This window comes from Kogia breviceps, chromosome 10 (genome assembly GCF_026419965.1).
Source record: "Kogia breviceps isolate mKogBre1 chromosome 10, mKogBre1 haplotype 1, whole genome shotgun sequence".
Classification (NCBI taxonomy): Eukaryota; Metazoa; Chordata; class Mammalia; order Artiodactyla; family Physeteridae; genus Kogia; species Kogia breviceps.
This window is the reverse complement of record NC_081319.1, coordinates 6,832,175-6,858,874: the sequence shown is the minus strand read 5'-3', so window position 1 is coordinate 6,858,874 and position 26,700 is coordinate 6,832,175. Positions and strand designations below refer to the sequence as shown.

The window sequence follows — 26,700 nt, the reverse complement described above, 5'->3', positions numbered from 1 at the left end:
GAGGGGTCGGGCTGCCTGTCCTTAGCCGGAAAATTGATGGCCGACCCTGATTTAGTTAGCTTTTCCTTAGAATCATTGAGGGAAGCCTGTAATTAGCTCAGGGGCCCAGAGGGAGAGGCCGAGTGTGGGAGCCAGTGCTGGAGCAGGCGGTAAGGGGGCTGGGGGCCAGCTTTAAGCTCAGACGCCCGGTCTTGCACCAGCGGTGAACCCCTCCGTGCCCGTGGGAGGTGACTGGAGAGAAATCCTAAGGAACATGGAAGAGATGGGCTGGAGGGGCCAAGAGTTGGGCTAGGGACTGTTCCTTTACGTTGTGATTATGTTGGACCAAACTGCATGACTTTGGTAGGCACCACGTCACCAGGGGCTCGAGGGGGGGGGCCAGTGAGGCCATGTTGCTGCAGATAGTCTCTCCGAGGCCCTTGCCGATGGCCGCGGAGACGCTCCAACAGTGCTGGGTGTTAAAGCAGGATTTCCCAGCTAGTAACAGGGGGAACCCTGTTTCCGGTTCTGAGGAGGAGGCTCCCGGAACAGGGTCTGCACTGCATGTAGGGTAAGTGGGTGTGAGCCAGGCACGGACAGGCTTCAGGCTTCAAGGCCACACACCTCCCAGATGGGTAGGGGACCCCTCTACGGGCCCAGACCCCACCAGCCCCACCTTAGTGGGATTCCTGCCGCAGGGAGCAGAGCCAGGGCCACCTTTCAGGAATGCAGCCTGACCAGGAGGTGCCAGAGAGGCGCCCATAAATAGTCAGTTGAGCAACAGTACAGGATTTCCAGGCCATCCTCGAGAATAAGACATGGGATCCGGGACCAGAAAGCCCTTCATTCATGAACTCTTTCAGAGACACTAATGAACTTTCACGTTCCCACAGCCAGAGGATGGTGTTTCAGTCCCTGAGGGTGGCTTACCCCTTCATCCTGAGTGATTTGCATCCTCACGCTAATTTTCGAGGTGTTTCATGGATGTTATTAAGCCCACCACGTCCAATCAACATAGGAACAGTGTGGAAATTATGTAAAGAGACTGTGGGAATGGGGCTGACACTTACTCTTCACTGATGTATACAGCCCAGGTGCTTGTCTCCTGTCATCCGAGATGTAAAGACAAATCGTGAACTCCTTGGGGAGTTCAGTCTGCCTTGGGGAGAACAGAGGAGCCGGAGGTGGCCCCGGGCTACACTTGGAAGGAACAACAGCAGTGCCACTGTTGGAATGCCTACGACGTGTCAGGGACCCTCTACATCCTCTCCTACGGTAACTCTGCTGGGGGGAGGGGCTGTGTTAGCTCACTTACAGAAGAGGAAACCGAGGGTCAGAAAGGGGAGGTAATTTGCCCAAAGGCTACTCAGCCAGAAAGGGCAGAGCTTGGATTTGAATCCCAATCTGTCAGATACCGGAGCCTGTGTTCTTCTACACTTCACAGAGGCGGGTGGTGGGGTTGGAGACTGAAGGCCAGGGAGGATTAACTGGGTAGGTTTGAGGCAGAAAGGAAACTGGATGCTAAATTCAGTTTTTAAAATCTAGCCTGTGCACTGGTCAGGAGGCAGGCCACAGGGACCGAGAGCACACCGTGCCTGCCCTCCAGCTACTCATGGGCCAGCGTGCATGCACCGCTAAGACCTAGTTGGCGGGCGTCCCTTCCCAGTGTGTGTGTCCTGCTGAATCCTGCTTGACCCGTGTCCCCTCCCCAGGTTCAGCAGCAACCCTTCTCCCCCCGCCCTGTGGCCAGCTTCTATCCAGCCCCCTACCCTCTGCAAGGTCTGCTGCCCCAGCCTTGGACCTGGTACTTGTCTCGCTGGATGTTTGTGGATCCTCATGCTGTGCTTCTCAGCAGCCATGCTCAGCACCACCCCGCCCCGACCCCCCATCATAACAATCCTCTGTGTGAGGCTCAGAGAGGTTAAATAGCAGGTCCAAGGTCACCCCGCTAGGAAGTGGAAGAGCCAGGATTTGATCTCACGTCTATCTGACTCCATAGCCTGAGGCCTTCTGCATGACCCTGTCTCTCCTGCGGCCACCCTGCCCACCTCCTTCCGCCTCCCAGGTCACTGCACTGGAGGTTACTTGCGTTAGGCATAGGCCCTGCTGAAGCCAGCTTTGCACTTGTTAGATGGAGAGAGGAGATGCATTTTGGAACCCACCCAAGAAAAAGACACTTGAAATAACTTTCCTCTGTAGCTCTTGCTGCCAAAGCGCACTGAACCCCGAAAGGGATCAGGCCTCTGCAGGACTCACATCGATGCTGTCCATTTGGCTGGGATTTGCAGCTGACAGTGCACTTTCCAAGTCATTACCTCATAGGTCCTCACAGCAGCCCTGGGGTGGCTGTCCTGAACCTCCTCTTACAGATGAGGACGCTAGAGGCTCAGGAAGGTAACAGGGTATGCTCAAGGTCAGGTCCCCCTGTGGGTGTGAACTTGGATAAGTCATGTTCCCTCCGAGAGCCTCAGGTTCTTCACCTGCAAGGCCGATGATGGTGTTGGCTTCCCAGTGTGGCTCTGAGGGTTAAGGAAGAGAAAATGGGTGGGAGGGCCTAGCCTAGAAGCTGACCTATGAGAGGCACTCCACAGCTGGTAGGTCTCCAGACAAAGCTAAGATCACAAACACGTAGAGAATCAGGGTGAAGAAAGACCAAGAGCCACAGCTCCTCAAGTCACCACCTGTGCAGACAGGGCGGTGGGCTGCAGCCGACAATGACAACCACACTGGTTTTTATTGCTTAATCCTCGGCGCATGCTGTCTTATTGCATCCTCACCGTAAGCTGCAGGGGGTTAGTACAATGTTTATCCCCATTTTACAGATGAGGAAACGGAGGCACAGACAGGTTAAGTAAATGGGAACCAAAGAGCAGTTTTTCAAAAGAAAAGAAAAAACAACTCAAGTTTAGAGCATGACAGGTCTGTAAATTAACCCTCTTGCAAAAAAAAAAAAAAAAAAAAAAAAATCCCTCCAGAACATGCCTCCCCTCATTCCTCAACACCTTTAGTTCTCACTTAGCGACTTTCTTTACAGAGTTTATTGCTAGCTCTTTCCCACAGACTGAGGGTCAGGAACCCCTTGGAATCATGGCCTCCCATCTGCCGGGCCAGTGCTGGAAATGAAGCTGGGGGTCCCAGCATCCCTGATCTCTGCTAAGGCTTTGGAAGTGGGGAAACTCTGCTGCACCCCTGACCACGGAGCAGATAGCATCTGCTCAGCAAACATCATATTTCAGATATGCTACTGGGAGAACGCAGGCTGAGGGGAAAATTCCCCCTCCAGTTCCCCCTCCCTCACCTGCTGCAAAGCCTGGTGGATTCCCCGGAGACCCCGTGTCGTTTGCGGCCGGGAGAGGGAAACTAGGAGATTGCTTGTTGCCTCCACTAAAAAGTCAGACACACAGGTCCAACCAAGCATCTCTCTGTGCCTCAGTTTCCTTTTCTCTAAAATGCAGGAAAAAAATAATAAAAGAAAGCAAACTGGCAGGGCTAGACTGGGGTGGAAGCTGCAAATCAACTGTTTGGGAGAGCAGCCAGCTTAAAATAAATTTGTTTGTTTTGCTCAGAGCTTAAAATAAAGTTGAACTAAGAGCCAATGTTTAAAAATTGGGGAATTGTGCAGAATCCAGATCTCTGGCTTCTCTTAAAATAGGAGAAATGCTGCTCAACCCGGGGTTGGCTGGAGTGGGTGAGGCCATACAGACGGGCAACTGGTCAGCAGTTCGGCCCTCACCCCGCCTGGCTTTGTGAAGGGCAGTTTCCTGCCTGGAGTCAGGAGGTAAGAGAATTTATAACGCCTGGACCTCGATCTCTGGCAAGGGTCAGTGCCTTCCAGAGAGAGGAGTGGGTTTCTGGTATAAAACCTCTCCCAGTTCTTTAACAAATACTTGTTATACGCCAGAAGTTGTTTTAAACATACCAGGTATAGTGCCAGGGGCTACACACATAACAAACAACTACTTAATTCTCATAACAACCTCAGGAAGCGAGTGCTGTTGTTATCACACCTAGTTTACAGAGAAGACACTGGCGCTCGCAGAGGTTAACTCACTTGCCCAAGGCCACGTGGCTAGTAAGTGGTAGCCTTGGAATTTGACTCCTGGCAGCCTGGCTCCCGAATCTGTGCTCTAACCACTGTGTGAAGCTACCCCCCTTTTCTGGGTCAGTGGCCAGTCCTGTGGCTTCATCCAGGTTTCCACGTCCCAATATGAAAACGAAATCATCACCCCTCCCCCATTTCTCCTTCCCTCCTGGCCTATATTTATAACTTCCCTCCCTCATGTCAATCAACTCCTTTAATCCTCTCCACACTCCTGTAAGGCACAGGAGCTACCATTATCTCCACTTTCAGATGAGGAATTTGAGGCACAGAGAGGTTGACTTGTCCAAGGTCCTGTGGCTGGAGGTGGCAGGCCCGGGCCATCTGGCTGCAGAGGCTGCACTCCTGGCACCCTTTATTCCCCCTACCCTCTCCCAACCATCCACACTTTCCATTCATTTCTTCCCCCCTTCATTTCTTCATTCACCCATCCATCCAACACTCAACTCAGACCCCATGCTGGCCACGGGGACACCTATCAGGCGTATTGAGGCTGGGGAGGGGGAAGTGTGAAGGTGACACCCCGCTCCCAGAACAGGAACTGCCCATGACCACTCCCTTTAGGGCCGAGGCCAGTGGGAGAACTGGTTTCCAACTGGCAGCCCTGGAGAGCTCACGGGGAAGCAGTAGAGGGAAGCCGGGGGCACCTGGCAGCTTCCTGTAGGGCGAGTCCTCAGCAAGGCACTCAGGATTCAGGGAGACCCTGGCAGCCCTGAACCCACGCCCCAAACCCCATCCTTTACAGCGGAGCACTGACCAGCCTTTTAGTCCTGGCTCTGCCACTGACCTACTCTGGGGCCCTGACGAGGGCCTTCCCCTTTGGGGGACTCAGTTTCCTCATCTGTAAAATAAGGGCATTAGACCACTGGGGGTCACAAACTGGCAGCTCAAAGGCCAGACCCTGCCCATGGATATATTTTGCTTAAATATTTGGAGTGCTTTTTTTTTTTTTTTTTTTAAATAGACTTTTTGTTTTAGAACAGTTTTAGATTTACAACAAATTTGCTAAGAATAGTACAGAGAGTTCCCACCTACCAAACATCCAGTTCCCTTTATTATTAACAGCTTACATTACAATGGTGCATTTTTCACAATTAATGAATCAATACTGATATGCTAATGTTAACTAAAGTCCATACTTGATTCACATTTCTTTAGTTTTTACCTAAAGTCCTTTCTCTGTTCCAGGATCCCATCCAGGATACCAGATTATATTTAGTCACCATGCTTCCTTAGGTGCCTCTTGGCTGTGACAGTTTTGCAGAATTTTTAAAAAAATTAAATTTGCATGCCTCAGAAGAAATGTTTGGGGTACTAGAAATATTCTATATGTATTTTAATCTGGGTGGTGTAAATATGTGTAAAAATCATCAGATGGTACATTTGAGATGAGTGCTCTTTACCTGCTTTCATGTATGTGTATCATGCCTCAACAAAAAAACAAATGAATGACTCTCTCCAATTAGCCACAGTCTCCAGCACTCCCTATTACCCACTCAGAATCTATCCTTCTTTATTTCGTCTGCTTGGCATCTGTAGTTACCACATGGTATATAAATAAGTCTCTTCTAGTTTACTCATCTGTAAAATGGGTATCATGATATTTTCTACCTGATTAGGCTACGGTCAAGATTAATTGAAATAACATATATAAAGTTCTTAGCACAGTGCGTGGTGCATAGTAAGTGTTCAATAAATGGGAATCATAATAATTATCATTGCTCATGTAATATTTATATTATTAAAACAAGTACATAACTCTTCTTTCTCCTTAAAGCAAACTCCATCCTCTCTCTCCTCTCCCTCCTCAGCCTCCTCTTGTGTCTCCGTCCCTCCCTGCCAGGGAAGGCCCAAGCTCAGATGGCTAGAAGGTGGAGAGACAGAGGCAAGCCTTCAGAGGTGGCCCAGATCAGCTAAGGAACTAGGAGACCCCTGAGGGTGACCCCAGATCTGTCCCCAATATCCAAGGAAACCTTGGTGGAAGTTGAGGTCCCAATTCTTCCCTTCCTAAGGAGCCTCTTGGGAAACAAGCAGTTCTGCCCTCAAAAGCTGTATCCTGCCCCCCTCAGGGTTCTCCCTGGCCAAGGATCCCTGGGCACAGCGGGAAGCTGTGGGCTTTTGGAGGGGCACTGAGGAAATCATGGGGAGAAGATAGCCTCCCCCAGCTCTCTGCTGGCCCAGCATCTTGGAGGATGCCAGCTTCCCCTGTGTGGTGCCCCCAAATCTGTGCCCAGAAGCAACGAGGCCAGTAAAAGATAGGTCTCATATGCTTTAGGGTGACCTCTTGCAAGCGGAAACCAAGCTCTAGGCAGGATGTGCTGAGGGGCGGCAAAGACCGATGAGGTTCAACGAGATGGTGAGGGAAGCAGAAAGAACAGGGACTGGGAGTTAGGAGGTCGGGGCTGGACCCAGTCTTGTCCTCTGACTTGCTGTGTGACTGCTGGCAGGTCCCTTTCCCTCTCTGAGTCTCCCTTTCCTCAAAACACCATCATCAACAACAATGACAACAACAATAATAGTAACAATAGTGATGACGGTGGTGGTGATAGTGGCTCCCGATTTAAGTATGAAGTACAGGATAAACCTTTTATGTGTGAGGCATGATTTCATCCTCGCAAGTATCCCATGGAGTAGATCCTATAATTATCTCCACTTCACATATGAAAAAATGGGGGTCAGAGGGTCAAGAACTTGTCTGAGGCTTCCAGCTGGAAAGTTTGCAGACACAGGGTTCAAACCCCGGTCTGTCTGATTTGAAGTCTGAGGCCATAACCTAGATCATCTCCTTTGCAGTTGCACCTGTGAAATAGGCAGAGCGCCTAAAGAGTCTCTTAATTTTCCTTCCAGCGCTCATCAGGCACCCTCTGAAGGTGGGTCCCTTGTTCAGGGAGTAGCCGGGGGCAGTGGAGGTGCTCAGAGCTACGGGACTGCATTACCATCTTATCTGATCTTCATAACAGCCTTAAGAAGTAGGTCCCACTATCACCACGCCCATTTTACAGGGTGGGAAACTGAGGCACAGAGAGCAGAGGTAAATGTGCAAAGTCACACAGCGTTCTGGATTTGAACCTGGGCTATCTCACTCTCTCGCTCACGTTAGCAGCCCTCCGCAGGAAGGGTGCCCAGAGAGCTGAGTGAGGGCCAGAGACTGACCCCGTGGGCCTCCTCATCAACTTCCAAAGGGCGTGCCTGCCCTCCAGCCTCCCTCCCGGCCCAGCACTCACAGGCTTGCGGTCCCTCCCCTTGCACTAAGTTGCTTCCATCTCAGTGCCCCCCACTGCGCTGGAGTCCCAGGCCCCCGAGGGGCCCAGCCAGTCCGGGGCTGCGGGCCGTGCCAGTGAACCACGTACCCATACCTGGGCTGGAGGTGGTGGCGAATCCCCCGGTGTCCCCGCTGCATCCCAGGCCGCGGACACAAACCCCCACTCTGACCTCTTGGCTTCAGCACCGACAGTGACCACAGAAGCCTGCAGCCTGTGGCTAATACCCTGTGAGGTGGCCACGGTGCCTGGTCCAGCTGCCAGCAGGGCTGCCTCCCTCTCTGGTCTTGGGGCCAGCGACGGGGAGGCCGGGGTGGGGAGGGGCGGGGGAGCACGGCCGGCCTCCACAGCGCCTGTGCTCGGCAAAACAGCGCCACTGCCAAAAGCAGTTCGGGTGGTGGGCACTTCTCCGTGGCCCTGGCTTCCTCCTGGGCTACCGTTCACTTGAGGCTTCTGATCCTATCAGCGGTGCCCTGGCTCCAATCCTGGTTACCTGGAAGTCCTTTTGTTCTGAGGACTCCCTGTACAAGTCGCTGGTATAGAGTGGCCCTGGGAACGTCGGGAAAGGGCAGCCACCACATGTGCATCTGGCCGGACCCGAGCATAGAGGCTTCCAGCGAAGCAGCCACGTGAGTGCGAGCACTGGGGAGAGGCCAGGCCCGGGGCGGTGGGGAGGGCCTGGACCAAACAGCCTGGGTCTCGCCTCCTCCAGGAAGCCTCTCTAGACTAAAGGGAAAAAAGGTGACACAGTCCCCCACTCATCCTGTCTCGTGGCCCCATGACACTCCTTGCTTGTTTCCTTATAGCGTGCCTGATTCCCTTCTGTCCCCTGACAGAGAACAGGAAGAAAACATGCCTGTTTCCTGTCGAACGGAGAGACAGACTTTCTCCAGCATCTCTGGAGAAGCACTTCCACACGAGGGACCGCCCGGCTCCTGTCATCTTCCCCTTTGCGTGCTGACGTTTGCTTCCTTTTAAACATTTCAGGTGTAAAGAGCTCGCCCTTGACTATGTTTTTCACTTTTACACGAATTGATGTTTTGCTGATCACAACGGCTCCTATTTGACAAACAGTAGAACACCTATGTCGCAAACATGTCATTTAGTCAACCTAGCGATTTTCTTTGCTTCTCAGCCTTTTGCTTTTTAAAAGGCAGTTTAAGTCACACAGGTACTAGATGAACACTTTTCTGTTGAACAAAGTTGGTTCAGGGACCACAGTGCTGGCAGTTTGCCTGGGGTGGCTCCCGGGTGGTGATGTGTTTCCCTCTGCTGCCCCTTCCCTAAGTAGCCCCAGACTGCTGCACGTGCCTGGCCTGTGCATCCTATTTTCCTGACTGTTTTGTCTCTCGGCTTCAGCACTGCATGCTCTTCCAGCAGAAAAACTCCCTCCCCTGCCACCTCACAACTTGTACCCACGGCCTCCCTGCGCTTCCTCTCCTCAACAAGCGCTCAGCACCCACTGTGGGTCAGGGACTAGGGGGACAGGGGTAAGAAGACTTGGACTCTGCTCAAGGAGGGCAAGAGGATCGTGAAGACTCTGACGTTGATCCATGTGCTCAGAGAGGTTAGATCATTTCCTCTGGGTCACACAGCCAGGAGGGAATAGGGCATGAAGGTCAGAGACCTATTTGAGTTAAGGTCCAATCAAGCTCTTTCCGCTGCCCCACTCCTTCTAGGGAGTTAGGATCTAGTGAGAGAGATGTCACTGAACAGCCAAGTAAACCACAATAGGATACATTCTACAACAGAGACATGTCTGAAGAGCTGCAGGGACAGACGGTGAGTGGTTAATTTTCATGGGGATGGAAGTTCTGTTGGGGATGTTTCAGGGGAGTTGAAACCTGAGCAGGGTCTTCAATTAAGCTAAAGAAATCAGATAAATCATGTGGTTAAAACTGTGTGTAAAGGAAAAGTCATAATGCCCCGAGCAAGGAGCACTGGGTTTATACATGCATAAAATGCCTGCGCACAGGTGTGTGAACTGGGTGCCATCTCTGCTCTTGGTCACGCAACAGGTAGTGAGGTCCCTGTCCCTGGAGGTAATCAGCAAGAAATTTAAAAGTTACCACTCATTGGGTGGGGTTGTTGAGGAGTTCTTTGGTTCCTTCTAACAATAAGATGCTACAAGATTTTATTGTTCTTCCCTAGTGAAGGGAAGGCAGGTCCCTTCTCAGTTCTCCCACTGACCCTGGGGAGGGGGCAGCCTCGACCCCAGGCAGGCCAAGGCCGAGAGTGAGGCCTGAGGGAACTCAGGAATGCCTGGGACCCCGGTGGCCTTTGACCCCATTGGACCCCGACGCAGCAAATAGTTTTGAGCAATGACCTACCAGGCCCTTGAATATTGGTTACCTCAGTAGCCCCCATGCCAGCCTCTGAGGCAGGGGGTGCTGCGTCCAGTCTATAGACAGGCAAATTGAGGCACAGAGAGGAAAGGGCCCCACAATGAGTGACCGGACACTGTCTGGTCTTTCCAAGCCTGAGCATAGTGCTTCTGCTGCCGCAGCTGCTGGCAGCCAGCGAAGACAGACCAAGTGAAAGGAAAGACCCGGAGGGCAGGACCCCTCCCAGGCCAGGCCCAGGGGCTTCTGCTCTTGGCGTCTGAGGTTGGGCATCTGGCCTATCCGCACGATGCCAGGGGCCCAGCAAAGCGGGGCAAGGCCTGCCATGCAATCAGCTGGTGGGGTTGGGGGCGTGGGGGAGGGAGTAGGCTGGGGTGGGCACGTGGCCTACAGGAGCGCCTTTGGTCCTCATGACAACACTGTGACCTGTTTCTAGATCAGCCAGCCAAGGGCCAGAGAGGGGAGGTCGTTTGCTCAAGGTCACCCAGCAGGGCCAAGTGTGAACCCAATGTCCATGCTCTCTCCACCACGCCACGTGCCCACTCTACTTCCTACATATTTTCCTGTTTCATTCTCACCTTGGCGCGGTGCGGTGAGCAGAATTCCCCCAGAGACAGTGAAAAGGCACCAACAGTACCATCTCCAGGCTCAGGGTCAGGCCTCACTCCACAACAAGAGTCGCAGAGAAAGGCGGACTTGAACGCAGCCCATCCCTAGCCTTCCTGCCCACAAGCCCACCATGAGTGCACTAGTGGCTTCTGTTATGCATCCTCTGCTGCTGCAGCTCCGCTCTGAGAATAGAAATGTCCCTGGGACATCTACCTCCCTCCCCCAGAAGGGGTAAAACGTTCTGCCCCCTGGACTTGAATCGGGGTGAGCGGATCCCGTAATACATTCAGCTGCACAAGTACTTGTCGGGTGCCGAGCACGGGACACGGCACGTGCGAGGCACTGGGCGGTGTCCCCGTGAAGATGCTTTTGCCCCCGGCCTGCCGGACGAGGCCTGGGTACCCGGAGATGGGTAGGGAGCATCTGATTGTCATTCTCAGAGCCTTTGAGATGGGCAAGAAAAGCATGGGGTACGAGAATTCAGGGCGCCTGGGGAGGCACAGGCTCAGACCTCTGGATGGCTGCATGAGGTCAGAGTCTCCAGGAACCTCGCCACGGTCACCCTGAGCCAGCGGGCCTGTGAGCAGTGGGGAGCAGGCGCCCCAGCTCACTCGGCGAGCTCCTGGCAGAGCAGGCCTACGGGCTGGGAGGTTTCTGCTGCCCGGCCAGACGCTGGACGCCCTGGAGGGCACCCCAAGGGCCACATGGAGCTCGCCAGAGCCCGTTTGGTCCAACAGCCTTGCTTGCAGGGGAGGCAACTGAAGCCCAGAGAGAAGGGGGAGCGTGCCGACTGGGTGCCCAGCACTGCACGAGCCCTTTAAAGATGCCCCTCACTCGTGAGGTAGGAACCGTCTCCACCTTGTACGTGGGAAACCGAGACTGGACAAGTGCAAGATCCACCTGGGCTCACGGAGCTCAGGCCGGCAGCGCTGGCTCTGACCCAGCACCCAGGCCCGCTTGCGCCTAGTCCAGGGCACTCCTGCCCGGTCACGGCGCGCTTGGAAACGGATTCCTGGCTCTCAGTTCACGTGAAGTGGGCTCCTCCAATATTCGAGGCAGGGGAGCTCATTTGAAGAATGGAGATGAGGCAAGAAGGTGGGGTCTACTACTGACCCCTCACTCTCCGGCGACCCGGGCTGGGGGTGCCATGGGGATGACGGGCTCGGGGTTCCTCTGCACTTCCTACGTAGACAGAGGCCCAGGAGTGGGTCTCATCCCAGAATGACAGTTGCGTGACTGATTGGTTGTCTGGCCACGGAAAGAGCAGGTGAGGGTTCTCTTGTGGTCCTGGGAGCACTCATGTCCACCTGCAAGGAGACAAAGGCTTCCTTCCCGGGAAGGAAGCCTCTTCCCCTCACCTCTCGAAGATCGTTGTTGGGAAGGACCCTGGTGGCCCCAGCACCCACCTGCCCAACAACAGCCAGGTGCACTCCTGTCTGTCCTGTGGCCTTCCCCTGTGACTGCAACAACAGCTGGGACCGTGGCTTCCCAGGTTCCTGGAGTCCAACTCACAGTCAGGGCTGACCAAGGGCTTGGGTTCAAACCCACTTGCTCTTCATATAAGATAATGGCTGAGAGAGCCGCACTGGGGTTTGGTAAGGCCGAGTGTTCTTGAGGGATCTACTGGAAGCTAAGGAGTCTGTGATTTTGAGGACACTGCTCTTTTAGAAAATGATGTAAAATGTTCTTTGAGTCTATTTCAGAAACGTCGTGAAGGAACCTGGGGCCCATTCAGAATCAGCTTCAAACAATTAGGAGGGTGCTGTGTGTCCCCCAAAAGGGAGGTTGAAGCCCTAACTTCCAGTACCTGTGAACATGACCTCATTTGGAAATAGGATCTTCTCAGAGGTAAGCAAGTTAGGGGAGGGTTATTAGGGTGAACTCTGACCCTACAGGACTGGTGTCCTTATAAAGGGGAAATTTGGACACCGAGATAGACAAGCAGAGAGGGAAGAGATGATGTGAAGGTGGGGATGGGGTAATGCATCCACAAGCCAAGGATCACCAAGGATGACGAACGTTCCGACCACTAGAAGCTGCGGGGGAGGCCGGGAACAGAGTCTCCCTCACGGCTCTCAAAAGGAATCAACCCGTTGATGCCAGACTTCCATTCTCCAGATCTGTGAGGCACTAAATGTCTGCTCATTTAAGCCACCCAGCTTGTGGTGCTTTGTCACCACAGCCCCAGCAAACTAACACAGGTGGCAAAGTGTTCCCAGCGTTCGTACGGTTGAGAGAAACTGATACGGTGCCAGTGGGAAGGGGTCCAGGGTCCTCACACCTGAGGCAACCGTTCCCACTAGGGCCACCGGGGGCAGAGACCCAATGAGCAGCAGGTGACACTTCACGCCCTGAGATGTCCTCTCCCACTTAATCCTTCCAACAGTCTCAAGAGGGAGGGCTTCTTACTCCCATTTCAAAGACATAAAACTGCAGGGGCAGAAATTTAAACGCCTTGCCAAGAATTGCACGGTCAGGACCTGAAACCGGCAGGAGAGCCGTGGAGCTTGGCCGTCTGCCGCACCCACCTCCCCATATGCAACCTGTTTTGAGGAGTTTCCGGGGCTTGGGGTGCATTGCCCCAGCCTCTCTGCTCCATCCCTGGTATTGCAGAGACTCTGGGGCAGTCTGGCCAGGGAACGGGCCCACGATTTTCTCTCTTCTCTCACTGAGGAGAGCAGGATGCAAGGAAAATAGGAGATGTTTACGAATCCGCAAATACTTTAAAAGCCCTTATGCGTGCAGGTTTTCACCTTTCACACGGCACTTCCACACGCATTGCTCCCCGGCCCCAGCACTGCCCCTCAGATGGGAATTACCGTCGACCGACCTCCGAAGGATGGCTGACTTACTTGTAAACTGGCCTTAGTTACGACGGCCTAATACGGTGCTCTGATGTGGAAACTCTGCCAATTGGATTTATTTATAGGGAAGGATGCCTGTCGTTTTTACTTAAAAGAGGTTCCACTGGGACTGTCTTGGGGGGGGGTGTTCCTGAACAGACTTGGAGTAAACCTTTCCCATGGACGTTCTCTGACTTGATGAGCCCCTCCCGGTTCACTTCTCTCTGTATGCTCCCGTTGGCAAGGAGAGTGGTGGGGTTTCTCCGTTCTGTTGTCAAGGACTTTCTCTGCTCAGGCCGCACGGGCTCATCTTGGCAGCTACAGCAGGGCCAGGCCCTGGGAGGCCCTCTGCCTTGGCCACTGAGGAGCCAGCAGGCTCTGCGGGGGACACTTCAGCCCTTCGTGGTCTCCCACAGGCTCCCGGAGGGCCTGCCCCACCCACAGGCCTGGCCCCAGACTTGGAAATGCAGATGGCTCCAAGTCAGATGGTAGGTGGTCCGCTTCCCCCAACTTACGCTGCATTTTGCTAAAAGCCTGGACTCTGGAGCCAGAGCTCCCGGTTTCAAATCCTGGCTAGGGTAAGCTCCATGCTTCAGTTTCTCCTTCTGTAAAATGGGGATAATGGTCGTGCCTGCCTCATGGGCTGTTGTGAAGGCTAAACAATTAGTGTTTTTTTTAAAGCACTGAGAGTAGCGCCTGACACATAGCCAGCACCATAGTTAAGCGACTGCTCTCATTATTGCCATTGCTGTTATTGTTACCAGTTCGTTCAGCCAGCATGGACTGAGGGCCATACGCGTGGAGTCAGATGGACGAGGTTCAAATCCCACCTTTGCTACTAACTCGCTGAGCAACCGTGGGCATTTCACTTCACCACTCTGTGCCTTGCTCCCCTCCCTCTTCTGTGAAATGGAGATAATGAACGTACATGTATCACAGGCGGGGGGTGAGGATGAGGGGCTGGCTCACAGCCGGTAAGTGCTTAGTAAATCCTAGGTACTACTATGATCATCAATATCAGAGTTACTGTGATTCCTGCTGGCTCAGGCCAGGCCTTCCACAGCTGCCCTGGGAGAAACTCTTGCCACCACCTTGGACAGATCCATTAGCATTTGGGGCTCGGCCAGGCCCTCTTGTGCCTTCCCTGGAGTCTCCTTGCCCACCCCCAGCACTCCAGCCGTAGAACCTTGACCCAGACCCTCCCTGCATGCCTGCCGCCCCCCAGTCCTCTCCCAGATGCAGAGGGATGTTTTCCTAACATTCATCAGATTGCTAGAGCCCTCCAACAGCTTTGCCACTGCACACAGACTGCAATTCCGACTCCTCATGGGGGCCCTCTCGGTCCGGCGCCAACAATCCTCGCAGAGGGGTATCCCTCTGCCTGCGTAGCCTACGTGGGGCCCTCACTCACCCTCCCCAGCCCACTGCCTTCCTTCCTCGCTCTTCCTCAACCCCACCAGGGCCACTTGCTCCTTGCCCCCGTCCCCATCCGCCTGGAATGCTCTCCCCACTACTCTGACCTCTGCATGGCTGGCTGCTTCTCCCATCGGGACCTCTGGTCAGAAGTGCCCTCCTCAGGGACTGCCCGCCATTCCCCACCCTGCAGCCCTGTTTGGTTTTCTTCACAGTGCTTCCATGCCCGGAAGCCATCTTCTATATTTATTTGGTCACGTGTATGAGGACCGGGTCTCATGTGTTTCACACTCGAAGGCACCCCAAGGGTGAATCAGAGTGTAACAGAGACTGCACATAGAGGATGCTCAGTAAACACTCATAAACAGATAAACAGGTGGCCAAGCCCTGGCTCCAAGCATCCTTTAGGGAAGAGCTAATGCATCTTTGTTATTATATAATAAAAGAGGTGGAACCCCAAAGCTGAAAATTCCACTACGTTTTTGCCAACTATAAGCCTGGGAAGCCTTTCAACCCATCTCGGGAGGAGGAGGGGGGGTGTCACCTCTTTTTCCCGTAATGGCTCATAGATGGCTCTCCTCGACCTCCTTCCCCACCCACACCTGTCAAAAGCTGCTGGGTTTAGACGCCCGTGTTTCTGTTCCGAATTATCGATTGTTTAATATTCCAGAGATGGCATTAAATAAATATGTGCACAATTATGTAACGTGCTTGGAAACAATCTGTCTAGTCCCAAAGTGCTTGCACAAGAAACAAAACTTCAGCATGGTAAGAGTTCTGGGTGATCTCCGAGGGCTGAGGAGAGAGGCACGCAGCTGGTCTGCCTGTCTGCTTCCTCCCCTGTTTGGCTCTGGAGTCACTCATCTTCCTTGATGCCGGCAGGGTAGGGTAATAGAAAGTGAGCTCAGATCTCTGAGTTGCACCCTGGCTCTCCCGGCTCCTGCCTGAAAGTTACTTCTCTCTGGGTCTCAGTGTTCTCACCTGTGAAAGGGCTGACGACACCTTCTGGGAAGGTCAGATGAGGTCCTGACTCTGAGCTCTAGCTCAGAGGCTGTTCTTTTGGAAGGTAAGTTGCTTCTGATGCTCAAAGATGAGCAGTGTGACCTCTGTTTCCTGACAGGGGCAGGTCTGGGGGAGTAGGCATGGACTTTGAGGTTCTTAGGCATATAATGCAGGGTAGATCGAGCAAGGCAATAACAGAGGCCCAAGGAAAGGGCTTTGGGAGATCTGAGGAAGATGTGGTTAATCCCAGCTGGGAGCCAGAGAAACCTCACAGAGCTGCCATATGTGCTGGCTCTGGCAGGCTAGGCGGCATTTTGACCCCAGAGAGAGGGCTGCCCCATTTACCTAACATGCACTAGGCAACTAGCATTTATTGAGCACCTACTATGTTCCAGCTACTCTTCTAAGCACTTTACATGGATTATCTTTGCTTGACCCCGACAAGAGGGAGATGCCGCTGCCGCCCCATTTTACTGACGAGGGACCTGAGACTCAGTTCACTGTGTGCAGTGATGCTGCCTTCCCAGCCGTGCTCCCTATTCAGACGCAAAGACACGTGGGGGGATTTCCCCACACCTGCACAACGGTGCATAAATAATTCAAGTGTCCCTTTCAGAATGGCAGAAGGAAAGCAGCTGCTGTCAAACACTGTTTTCCTGCTTATCAGACCCTCCCTCAGCACCCTCTGCAAGGGTGCTCTCTTCCCAGACCTTCCCCACCTCCAGCTCCAGCAAAACCCGTCTCCAACTCACCCCTCCACGTCTTCTGGTTAAATGAAAGTCTTCAGGGTTTGGCAAATAGGGCCCATGTCTTGCCGGCTCTGGGCACTGGGTGACAAAGTTCAGCTCTGGAAGAGGGGAGATGGCATTGGTTAGGGGTGGGTGACCCAATGGGCACTCAAGTCAGCAAGGAGTAGGAAGGGAACAGCGGTGTGGAGCGCCCCCTGCGTGCCGGCACTGGGCTAGCGCCAGGGTCAGCTGGGGTGGAGAGGGAAGAGAAGCAGGGCAACGCTGCCCCTGCCTTCTCCATCAGGACCTGCCTGGGTGGGCTTCACCCCTCCCAGGCCCCGTCTCAGGGGAGCTAGTCTACTGCCAGCAGCGTGTCAAGGTGGGGTCTCCCTGTCCTCTGTCTGCTGTCTGGTGTGGCCTGCAAGGGCACAGGGAGTGAGGCAGGGTGGTCATGGGCATGTGCTCTGGAGAGACAGAGGCCCTGGGACTCGTGGCTGGACCTTCCCAAGCCTCTGCTTCCCCATCCGCAGGACAGGATAATAATACCTATTTTTTCATGCACTTGTGTGTACGTGCGTGTGTGTGTGTGCAGTTTTATCCTGTGTGTAGTGTTATGTAGCCACAATCACAATCAACATACAGAACTTTTTGTCACCATAAGCTTCCTTGGGCTGTCCCATTACAGTCACCATCTCCCCCCCACCGCGCCGCCTGCATCCCTAACTCCTGGCTGTCATGAAGCTGTTCTCTAATAATGTTGTTTTTTTAATGATATCTATAAATGGAATCACGCTATGTGCGACCTTCTGGGACGGGCTTTTTTCACTCAGCACAATGCAGTGGAGATTCATCAGGTTGTTGTGTGTACAGACAGTTCAATCCTTTTTATGGGTGAGTACCACTCCACGATGTGGGGGGGCCATAGGTAGCTTAATCATCTATTATAGGACTTCTGGGTTATCTCCAATGTTGGGCAATGATTACTAAAGCTACTATAACCTTGTGTTCAGCGTTCTTGTGTGAACATAAGTTTACATTTATTTGGGATAAATGCACAATAGGACAAGTATTGGGTCACATGGTAGTTGTATATTTAGTTTTCTTTTTTAAAGAAATTTCCAAATGGTTTTATAGTACCATTGTACACTCCTGCCTACGATGTATGAGTGAACCAGTTTTTCGGCATCCTCACCAGCATTTGGTGTTGTCATTTTTTGTTTTAGCTGTTCCGACAGGTGTGTAATGATATCTCACTGTGGTTTTAATTTGCCTATCTTTAAGGACTAATGATGTTGAACATCTTTTCATGTGCTTATTTGCCATCTGTACATTCTCTTCATAGAAACTTCTCTTCATGATTTTTGTCCATTTTCTAATTAGATTCTTTGATTTCTTTTTATGGTTGAGTTTGGAGAGTTTTTTATACATATCAGATAGCAGTACTTTGTCAGATTTTGTGGTCTGCAAATATTTTCTCCCAGTCTGTAGCTTGTCTTCATCTTTTTAACAGGGTTATTTTGTTTGTTTGTTTTTGTGGATCATGAGATTTTAACTTTGGTGAAGTCTAATTTATCATTTTTTTTTTTCTTTTATAGATCATGCTTTGGTGTCAAGCTTAAGAACGCTTCGCCTAGCCCTAGATCCCGGAGATTTTCCTCTTACATTTTTCCCCTAAAAGTTTTATAGTTTTACATTTTATAGTTAAGACCACGATCCATTTTGAGTTAATTTTTGTATAAGGTGTAAGACTTAGATAGGTTTTTGTTTGTTTGTCTGTTTGTTTTTGTTTACGGATGTCCTATTGCTTCAGCACTATTTATTGAAGAGGTTATCATTTTTCCTCCACTGAACTGCGTTTGTACCTTGGTCGAAAGTCAGTTGGGCTTATTTGTGTGGGTCTACTTCTGGGTCCTTTATTCCATCCCATTGCTCTATGTGTCATTTCTCTGTTGATACCACAAAGTCTTGATTTCTATACATAAATTTAAAAATCAGGTAGACTGACTCTTCTTACTTATTCTTTTTCAAGACCACTTCAGCTGTTCTAGCTCCTATGCTATTCCATATAAGTTTTAGAATAATCTTTTCTACATCTGCAAAAATTTTGCTGGGATCTTGGTAGGAATTGCAGAGAACTGACATCTTTACTATGGTGAGTCTTCCAATCCATGAACATATATGTTGCTTCATTTATTTAGATATTTAAAAATTTTTTTCATCAGTTTTTTTTGTAGTTTTCAGCATACAAATCTCATACATGTACTGTTAAATTTACACCTAAGTATTTCATTTTTTGAGTGACTGTAAATGGTGCGGCAGTTTTAATTATTGTGCCCACATGTTCATTGCTAGTATACAGAAATACAATAGATTTTTTATGTTTATCTTGTACCCTATGACCTTCCTGAAATCACTTATTACTTCTAGGAGGCTTTTTTTTCTCTAATAGATTCTTTTGGATTTTTCATGTAGATGATGAAGTTAGCTGCAAATACGGACAGTTTATTTCTTCCATTCCAATCTGTACTCCTTTTCTGGTCTTGTTGCATTGGCTAGAACTTCCAGCATGATTTGAATATAAGTGGTGAGAGCTAACATCTTGCCTTATTCCCAATTTTAGGAGAAACCAGTCAGTCTTTAACCATTCTGATAATATTACCTATAGTTTTTTGTAGATGTTCTTTATCAAGTTGAACGGATTCCCCTCTATTCCTATGTTTCTGAACATTATACCATGAATGGTTGTTGAATTTTATCAAATGCTTTCCCTGCATTGATGGATATATCATGTGATTTTTCTTTAGACCATTAACATGGTGAATTATACTAATTGATTTTTTTTTTTTTTTTTTTTTTTTTGCTGTACGCGGGCCTCTCACTGTTGTGGCCTCTCCCATTGCAGAGCACAGGCTCCAGACACGCAGGCTCAGCGGCCATGGCTCAATGGCCCAGCCGCTCTGTGGCATGTGGGATCTTCCCGGACCGGGGCACGAACCCGTGTCCCCTGCATTGGCAGGCGGACTCTCAGCCACTGCGCCACCAGGGAAGCCCCATATACTTATTGATTTTTAAATGTTGAACCAACCTTGCATTCCTGGAATAAACCCTATTTGGTCATGATGCATAATTGCTTTTATACATTGCTGAATTTTATTTGCTAATGTTTCATTAAAGATTTTCACATTATATTGATGAGGGATGTTGGCCTGTAGTTTTTCTTTTTGGTATTGCCTTTGTCTGGTTTTGATATCAGGGTCATTCTAGCTTCATAAGATAAATTGTTAAGTGTTCCTTCCTCTTCTGCTTACTGGAAAACATTGTGTAGAGTTGGTGTTAATTTTTTAAGCATTTGGTAAAATTCTCCAGTGAAACTATCTGCTCTGGGGATTACTTTTTAGGGTATTTAAAAATTAAAAATTAAAATTCCTCAATAATTATAGTGCTATTCAAATTATCTATTTCATATGGGTGAACTGTAGTAGTTTGCATTTTTTTAGGAACTGGTCCATTTCATTTAGGTTGTCAAATTTATGTGCACAGAGTTATTCATAGTATTCCCTTACCATCAAATTGTGTATTTGCAAGGTCTATAGTGATATCACATTTCATTTCTAATTTGGTAATTTCTCTCTTTCCTTCTCTCTCCCTGTTAGTCTTGCTAAAGTTTTGTCAATGTTGTTGATATTTTCAAAGACTCAGCTCTTTGTCTCATTGCTTCTTCTCTATTCATTTTCTCTTCTCAATATTATTGATTTCTGCTCTTTATTATTTCCTTTCTCCTGCTTGATTTGGGTTTATTTGGCTCTTCCTTTTTTATTTTGTCAAGATGGAGCTTAGATGATTGATTTGAGGCTTTTCTCTTTGCTAATTATGCATTTAGTACTATAAATTTCTGTCTCAGCACTGCTTTAGGTATGTCACACACATTCTAATATGTAGTATTTTTATTTCAATTCAGTTCAATATATTTTAAAATTTTTCATTTAGACTTTATCATTGACCCATGGATTATTTAGATGTGTATTATTTAGCTTCCAAGTGGCTGGAGATTTTTCTGTTATCTTTCTATTATTGATTTCCTGTTCGATTTTTACTGTAATTGGAGAACACATTCTCTTTGATTTAAATTCTAATTTTGCTGAAGTTTATTTTATGTCCCAGAATATGGTCTATCGCAGCGTATGTTCTGTGGACACTTGAAAAGAATGTGTTCCATAAATGTTAATTTGATCTTGTTGGTTTACAGTGTTGTTGAGTTCTTCTATATCCTTGCTCTGATATTCTGTCTAATTGCTCTATCAATTAATGAGAGGGGGGTGTTGAAGTCTCCAACTATAATTGTGGTCAGTTCCATCACTGTTTGCTTCACATATTTTATAGCTCTGTTGTTTGGTGCATATACATTTCGGATTGCTATATCTTCTTGGTGGCTTGACTCTTTTACCATTATATGATATTCCTTTCTTACTCTAGTAATTTTCTTTGCTCTGAAGTCTACTTTATCTGATATTAATATAGCTACTCCTATTTTCTTTTGATTAATGTTGGTATGATATACATTTTGTCTATTCTTTTACTTTCAGCCTGCCTGTATTATTATGTTTGAAGTGAATTTCTCGTAGATAGTGTAGAGTCATATCATGTTTTTCAATCCACTCTGTCAATATCAGTCTTTTAATTGGAGTATTTAAACCATTTACATTTAATGTAATTATTGATACGTTAAAGTTTAAGTCTGCAATTTTAATTTTTGTTTCCTACTTGTTCTTTCTACATCACTTAAAACTACATCAGAAAGTATTATAACTTTTGCTTCAATTGTCAAACATAATTTGGAAAACTCAAGAAGAGAAAGAAAGGGTCAATTGCATTTATCCATATTGTTGCTTATCATATTTTTTTTCCTTCCTGATGTTCCAAGATTCATTTTTCATTGTTTATTTTCTGTTTAGAAAACTTCTTTTAGCATTCTTTTAGGGTAGGTCTTCTGGCAACAAATTGTCTCAGTTTTTCTTCATCTGAGACTGTCTTGATTTCCCCTTGATTCTTGAAGAATATTTTTGCTGGATATAGGATTCTGAGTTGACAGTTCTTTCCTTTCAGCATTTGAAAAATATTGTGCCACTTCCTTCTGGCCTCCATGGTTTCCAATCAGAAATTCACTGTCACTTGAATTGTTTCCCCCTTATAGATGAGGTGTCATTTCTCTCTCACTGCTTTCAAGACTTCTGTTTTGTTTTTAGTTTTCAGAAGTTTACCTATTTTTTACCTTGGTGTGGATTTTGTTGAGTTTATTCTCTTTGGAATTTTGCTCAGCTTCACAAATCTGTAGGTTTATCTTATTTGCCAAATTTGGGAATTTTTCAGCCACTATTTCTTCAAGTATTTTTTCAGTTTCACTTCCTTTCTTATCTCCTTCCAGGAGTCCAACGACATAAACATTAGGTCTTTTGTTACAATCTCACAGGTCCCTGAGGCTGTCTTAACTTATTTATCTTGTGTCTATTTTCTCTTGGTTATTCAGAGTAGGTAATTTCTATTGTCCTATATTCCGGTTCAGTGATTCTTTCCTCTGTCCCCTCTGGCCTGCAGTAAAGCACATCCATTGAATTTTTCTTTTAGATTTCAGTTATCATATATTTCACTCTAAAATTTCTATTTGGTTCTTCTCTATGCTTCTGTTTCTTTGCTGACACACTCTATTTTCTTCATTTGTTTCAAGTGTGTTCATAGCTGTTTCTTGGAGCATTTTTATGATGGCTGCTTTAAAATCTTTGTCAGGTAATTTCAATATCTCTGTCATCTTGGCATTGGCTTCTATTGATTGCCTTTTTTCATTCAGTTTGAGATCTTCCTAGTTCTAGTTATAAGTGAATTTCTACAGAAACTTGGGCATTTGGGTATCATGTTATGAGACTCTGGGTCTCATTTAAACCTTCTGTTTCAGCTGGCTTCCTCTGACACTACTCCAGCAGAGAAAGGGGGTTGGTTGGGAAATCCAGCTCCCCATCAGGCCCCCACTGATACCTCCATGGCTGGGAGGTACAGGAGTGCCTTGTTACTGCTCCCAGTGTGGTCTCTCCACTATCATGACAGGGACAGGGGTGAGGTCTTGTCACCACCCAGTGGGGAATGAAAATCCTGGCTCCCTACTTGGCCTTCTCTGACACCATTCCCGTGGGGGGCTTGGGATGCTTCATTACAGTCTGGTGAAGCGGGAAGTCTAATCTCCCCACTGGATCTTTGCTGCTGGGGGTGGAGCCACAATGTTTTCTATGGTGTTTAGTTAGAGTAGAGCAGTTTTTGCCTAAAAGTGTCTGTTCTGCTAGGCTGCCCCTTTCCTGCTTCTTTACCTAGAGAGACCAGGTTTCTGTTGGGGCATTTTTTTGCCTGCCCATTGGCATTTCCTCATTTCTGGCTTCTTCAGCTCCAACTCTGGCTATATGAGGCAAAAAGAAAACTCACCAGGAACTCACTGCTATGCTGTTTCTTGGGACCCCAGGTCCCAAGAAGCAGGTCTGTCTTCTCTCTATCTTTTAGAATTTTCTTATCTTTATTTTATATAGAATGTCTAGGGTTCTCAGTTGCACCTAGGGACAAGTACCTTTACTCCACCATCCCGGAAGCGGGAGCCCACCTGAGGCCCTCTTAACATGTGCTTTCCAGCTCCCTGGAGCTCTCCAGAATCACCTCTATCTTTTTTTTTTTTTTTTTTTTCCGGTACGCGGGCCTCTCACTGTTGTGGCCTCTCCCATTGCAGAGCAGGCTCCGGACGCGCAGGCCCAGCGGCCATGGCTCACGGGCCCAGCCACTCCGCGGCATGTGGGATCTTCCCGGACCGGGGCACAAACCCGTGTCCCCTGCATCGGCAGGCGGATTCTCAACCACTGCGCCACCAGGGAAGCCCCACCTCTATCTTCTTAACACAGCTAAACAAATCAGATTTTCTATGATACCTGTCATTTCCCATGGGCTCCCAGCTTTCTACCCTACCCAGGTGAATGCCTACCTGTCCAGTCAAGGACCAGAAGAACTCCGGGCTTTTAGGAGGCCTTTTCCTTTCAAAGCTGTAGGTGGTAATGGGTGACCTGGAGCAGAGCCCCAAAGATGCCAATTTGTTAAAACTAGAAATCCTGTTGGGCATTTCTTTCAGGGTCTCTAGGTCTAACCTTCTGAGGTCTCTTCAGGGGAATACAGGGATCTGGGCAGTGTCGCTAACCAAAAATGGCTTAAGCCAGGGAGTGAAAGTTCATAACTTTGTCTCATTCCCCACCACAGCTGGTTCCTCTTGCCTGGGCTGTGCATTACCTTTCACAAAAGGCTCTCAGGTCTGTACCTTATTTCCTTCCCTCCCCAGCTCTGGGAGGCAGGAAGCTCCCACCACCCTTTATGTGTAAAGTGCTTGGCTTCTAGAGGTCAGTGAGCTATCCAAGGCCACTTAGTTCCACACTGGCAGAGTTAGAATCACACCCAGGTCTTGTCACTCCGGCACCAAGGTCATTTTCAAGGCCTCAGATCATCTCTGTATTTTTTATCTAGGTCAAAACGGTTCTCAAAGTGTGGTCCACGTGCCCGTGAGGATTCCCAAGATGCTTACATGGGGGCCTGAGAGATCAAAACCATCTCCCTAATAACATTTAGATGTTCTTTACCACCTTCATCTGTTGATATTTGCACTGCTGGTGCAAAAACTGCTGGTGCCCTAGCATGAATCAAGGGAGTGGCACCAAATTGTACTAGTCATCATCTTATTCTTCATCACCACACGCGGGCGGTAAAAAATGCCAGCTTCACTAAGGAATGTCCCGGATGAAGCAGTAAAAATGATTACTTTTATTAACTCTCAACATGGGAACAAGGAATGGGAAATATATGCATCAAGCATTCTGCTGTAACCCAAGTATGATGGGTGTTGGAGGAGAGCTTCTCCTCTGAGCATTTGAGGTGCGAGCTGAACTTGCCTCTGTTTTCACCAAACGCCATTTTGACATAAAAGAACGACTGACAGACACACAATGGTTATTCAGACTTGGGTATCTGGCAGACATTTTCTCAAAAACGAACAGAGTGAGCCTATCATTTCAAGGAAAACAACTGACAGTATTTGTTGCCAATGATAAGATTTAAGCTTCCAAAGTGAAAAGTTAGAATTTTGGAAGACTTGTATGTGCCATCATGAACTTGACAGCTTCCCAATACTTAGAGATGTTTCTGATGAGGTCAGGGCTAAGATAACAAATGTGACATTTTATGATATGGTATAATGAAATACGCAAACATTTAAAAGATCTGCATAATGCGATGAGCCAATATTTTCTAAATGACCAGTGCAGGATGTTGCAAAACCATGCATAGGTGAAAAAATTCATCAAAGTGAAAGAAAAAAATGGATTATAATGTACAATATGGAAAGTTCATTGTCATGGCTTCAGATTCTTCACTGCAACTAATTTTTAAAATGCTGTCTGTTCTGGGCTGAATTGTGTCCCTCCCAAAGTTCATATCTTGAAGTCTTAACCTCCCAGTACCTCAGAATGTGACTGTATTTGGAGATAGGGCCTTTAAAAGAGGTGATTAAGTTGAAATGAGGACATTAAATGGGCCCTAATCCAAACTGACTAGTGTCCTTATAAGAAGAGGGAATTTGGACACACAGAGAGATACCAGGGATGTGCACACAAGAGGAAGGACCCTGTGAGGATATAGCAAGAAAACAGCCATCTGCAAGCCAAGGATGGAGGCCAGCATGCCTTGATCTTGGACTTCTAACTGCCACAACTCTGACAAAATACATTTCTGTTGTTGAAGTCATTCAGTACATGGTATCTTGTTATGGCAGCCCTGTAACTGAGCAGGACCCTGTGGGGCCTTCTTGCGGAGAGACTCCCCCACCATGCCCCCCACCTCTTGTTTAAAAAAAAGTTTTAGCTTCTTAGGCCTTCCCCAAGTTCCAAAGAGCAAATTTAATCAGAGAAGTGAGAAAATGCAGAAACAAAGGAAAACAGTCAAGAAAGACAAAATAATAATAGCTTAGCCATAAAACAAAGTCAAGGAAATTTAGTTCTTCTTCAAGGGCTCTAGGTAATATCTTGAGCCATATCCTTGAGTTGTTTTGTGGACACTAAAATCCCCTCCAGGTAGAAGAAGCTAACTGCATGCTGACCACCAGCATGTAGACCCCAGACCAGTTGAAACCAGAAGGATGATGATGTTAACTCCTAAAAAGCCACCCTATTACCTCACTACCAACCAACCAGAAGAATGTCCACGAGCTGATCAAGCACCCTACAACCCTCACCCCTAATGCTGCCTTTCAAAACCCTTTCCCAAGCGCCATCAAGGAGTTCAGGTCTTTTGAACACGAGCTGCCCATTCTCCTTGTTTGGCCCCATGTTGGGTGCCTTGCAGTAAATGCTATACTTGCCTTTACCACAACCTGTGTCAACAGATTGGCTTTACTGTGCGTGGATGAGTGGGCCCACGTTTGGTTGAATAACAGCCCTAGCAAACTAATATGCTATCACTTGTTGAGTTTGGGTGTAGTATCAAAGAAGAATATCTACAATTATCTGAATGGCTATTAGAATCCTCCTCCCTTCCCTACAACATATCTCTGTGAGGCTGGAATTTCTTCAAACACAGTAACCCAAACATCATATGGCAACAGACTGAATGCTGAAGCAGATGAGAATCCAGCTGTCTTCAATTAAGTCATTAAAAAGACTTGCAAAAACATAAAACAACATTACTCTTCTAGGTTTTTTTTTTTTTTGGAAAATATAGTTATTTTTCATAAGGTATGTTACCATAGTGGATTTATTATTGTTATTTTTAAAAGAATTAATACATAAGTATTATTACAATCTCAGTTTTGACTTCAAATATGAAGAGATAATATTCACATAAGCACAACTCTTTGGGGTCCTCAATCATTTTTAAGAATGTAAAGCGTCCTGAGACAGAAAATTTGAGAATGGCTGATTGAGGTCAGCATTTCCCCAACCTGGGTCAATCAAATAGGACTGTCAAGATGATTACTATCTGCCCTTTAATCAATCTCATTTTTTCTTAATAGCTTGCCTTATTAAAACTTAAACTCATTTACTTTAAAAGGAAAACCAGTGCCACTCACCACGAATACAAGATGACCACAACAGAAAAATTATAACAGGATGTCATGATGTTTAGTGGATTCTATTGCCTGCCTGAGGCCCTGAGCCCAAAGTTGGCTTGCTCTCTGCCTAGAGTCTAGCCAGTGTTCAGGCAGGGAGGGGGCCACAATTAAAGGCACACTAGTTCCAGACAGAACCTTTTGCCTTGAGGTGACCTGGAAGACTGAAAGAGAACTGGAAACAGATGAGTTTTCTCACCAGGTGATGGGCTGTTATTTCATACCACCTAGTATCCTCTTAGGTACCATCAGGG

The 26,700-nt window shown here is 48.2% G+C and overlaps 1 protein-coding gene across 10 annotated transcripts in view; it reads right to left on the bottom strand.

The window, feature by feature from the left end:
• ATP2B2 (ATPase plasma membrane Ca2+ transporting 2) overlaps positions 1 to 26,700 on the bottom strand; it is a 373,485-nt gene that overhangs the window by 175,297 nt on the left and 171,488 nt on the right. For 7 of the 10 annotated variants that reach the window (XM_067043444.1, XM_059077715.2, XM_067043441.1 and 4 more), the window contains exon 3: positions 16,300 to 16,394. The exons of the other annotated variants lie outside the window; for them this stretch is intronic. The gene's annotated coding sequence lies outside the window, so the exon portion shown is untranslated. The remainder of the gene's footprint in view (positions 1 to 16,299; positions 16,395 to 26,700) is intronic. 10 annotated transcript variants of the gene reach the window in all.